The sequence below is a fragment of the Crocuta crocuta genome, unplaced genomic scaffold, assembly GCF_008692635.1.
Source record: "Crocuta crocuta isolate KB4526 unplaced genomic scaffold, BGI_CrCroc_1.0 scaffold110, whole genome shotgun sequence".
NCBI classification, from domain to species: domain Eukaryota; kingdom Metazoa; phylum Chordata; class Mammalia; order Carnivora; family Hyaenidae; genus Crocuta; species Crocuta crocuta.
The window spans coordinates 1,289,049-1,291,868 of NW_027527386.1; positions in this window are offsets into that span (position 1 = coordinate 1,289,049).

Below are 2,820 nucleotides of genomic sequence, written 5' to 3' on the forward strand. Positions count from 1 at the left end.
GACGGCGCGGCCCGGGGGCCGGGACGGTGGCCGCCGCCTCCCCTTTCCGCCCTCGGTGCGCGGCCGCACCGGCTACGAAGGGGCTGCAGGGGCGACCGAGGTGCGGTGTCCCTCTTCCCCACGACTGCGTGGGGCCCCGGGGGACGGGGACTGGGGTGCCATTTCGGCACCACTCTGTCCCCACGGGGGCCCCGGGCTGGCATATGCAGTGGGGGCTCAGTTCGTGTGCAATGATCCAGAAAGGTCGATCAGAANGTCTTTGTAACAAGCGCTTTGCCCTTTACTCGGTGTCGCCCCCCGCCTGGCCATCCCAAGGCCGATTTTTAGGGAGAAAGCAGAAGCGGGAAGGGCAGGGTCCTCGCCACTAAATTAGGAGCCCCCTCCTCCGCGCACACGCACACTGTCGCCATGGCAGCGGGGGCTGCGCCGCTGGGCAAACAGAACCCCGATTTGCTGGGCTGCGCCCGGGACACCACCTCCATTCCCAAGAGTACCCTCCCTCCAGCCTAGACAGCCCTGCAGCACCCACAGGTCGCAGGCTGCCCCTCCCGGAGCCTCAGGTCCCCCCTGTGTGAAATGAGGCTGACAAAAGTCCCCACAACCAGGGAGGTGCTGTAGATTCCGACAAACACGTATTGGCTACTTTGTGCCGAGTAGTGCGGCCTCAGGGAGAGCGCGGCAGTCCTCAGCCCAGTCCCCTGGACCTTAAGTGAGGGAAACAAAGGTCAACGGGTAAGCACTCATTTCAGAGAACTGGAGTGCTGTGCGGAACATAAAAGCAAGGGAGAAATGGAAGTAGAGACGGGGATGCTACGTTAGCCCGACAATCGAGAAGGCTCCCCTGAAGAGGTGGTGCTCTGGCTGAATACAAAGAAGCTACAAGAAGAACTGGAGGACTAGCATTCCGGGCAGACGGAACCAGCATGTGCAAAGGCCCTGAGGCAGGACAGAGCCCGGCATGCTGCCTGAATAGCGAAGGGGCCCGTGTGGCTGGAGCAGAGTGAGCCAAGGGGAGAGAGGGAGGAGGGGAGGGCGGGGAGGGGGCCTGCGCAGGTCATGCAGCGCCTTGGGAGCCACGGGGAGAACTGGGGCTCTTACTTGAGGGAGGTGGGAGTCCTGGAGGGCTGTGGACAGAGGATGGCGGGAGCTGACTCAGGTGCTCACGGGCGCCCTCTGGTCGCCGCTGCGGGGACAGCATGGGGGGGAGGCAAGGGTGCAGGGGCCGCGCGGGTCCCAGTGATAAGTGGACAGGATGAAAGTATGCTTTGGACCCAAGAGATTTCATTCCAGAGGGGTTGGGTCGCAGGGAGGCAGAAATCTGGTTCCTGCACACGACTTGGCCCGCGGTAGGTACTCCGTGAGCAGGAGTGAGTAGTGGCGGGCCGATTGGGTGGCCTCCTCCTCCCCCACTTCCCCTAGGCCTCCACAGCCCGGACCCAATGAATGAGTGAGTCACCCCCAAGAGTGGCGGGGAGAGGTGTACACTGGGCACTGACTCAGGTCTCCCGCCCAGGCGTCTTTGACTCATTCGCACCCCACCCCCACTCCTCACTGTGGGTCCAGGTGGGCCCCCCCATGTGAGATGAGTAACACACTGCACCCCTATCTGCAGGGTCCTCCCCCCTCCCTGCCTGAGAACCCTAATTCTGCAATTCCAGCCTCCATCTAACACCCAAATCCCCACCATGTCCCCCTGGCGGGGTTACCTGGCTTTTTCTTGCACACCTTTGGAACTGGGAAGCTCGCTCCTTTTTTTCTTTTTAAGTTTATTTATAATTTTGAGAGAGAGAGAATCCCAAGTAGGCTGTCAGTGCAGAGCCCGATGCAGGGCTCGATCTCACAAACAAAATGGGAGATCGTGACCTGAGCAGAAATCACAAATCGGACGCTTAACTGACTGAGCCACCCAGGCGCCCCGAGCTCACACATTTTCAGTCAGTAAAAGATCTTAGGACCTACCCCCAAATCTGCCTCTGTGCAGGGACATCTTGTAAAACTCTAGACCTGCACTTGACCCCATTCCCATGGGAATGACAAGGTCTTCTCACTATGCCATCAAAGGCCCCACGTGGTCTGGCTTTGCGCTCACACTCAACGTTGTCTGTGTATTTCTTTCGCAACCTTTACACACGCTGTTCACTCTACGTGGAAGGCCCTTCTCCCTCCCTTTTTCCCTGGCCTGACTCATTTTAGCACAGTTTAGGCAGCCTCAGCTCCAGCAAGCCATCCCCCCCCCCCGCCCTCCAGTNCACGCTGCTTCTCTCTCTCTCAGAAATAAATAAAACATTAAAAACAAAACAAAAAACCTTACCCTGATCCCTCCAGTGGATACATTGTATCTCTCCTAACCCAGTCGTGTGGATCAGAATTCCTGCTCGCCCAGGCGGACCAGACCTCCAGGCGGGTAGCTCCCTGCAAGGCTCCGAATCTGAATCTCGCCAGCCACGGGTTGGTTTGGTTCTCTCCTGAGCTGCCCCTCAGGCTCTCCCTTAGGGCATCATTAGTTTAAAACCATCTCCCCCCCCATCTGCTCCCCGGGCACCCCCCACGCAGCCTCTGTGGAGCCCTCTTTGAAGAGTGATTGACTAACAGCCATTAGATTAATGGGCTAGGCGCGTTTTCATTTCTGCCGCATCCACAAACTGACTGTTCCCATGTAATTACAATTAAGGACACGCTGACGTGTGACGGCTTCCCGGCCACCCTCCCCCTCTCTCAGGCCTTTTGCCTATTTCCCCTATTTTTGTCCTTGGCTTTGGCCTTCTCTCTGTTTTCTTCCTCACTTCCTTTCTTCCCACCTTTCTGCCCTGAAACCTTATT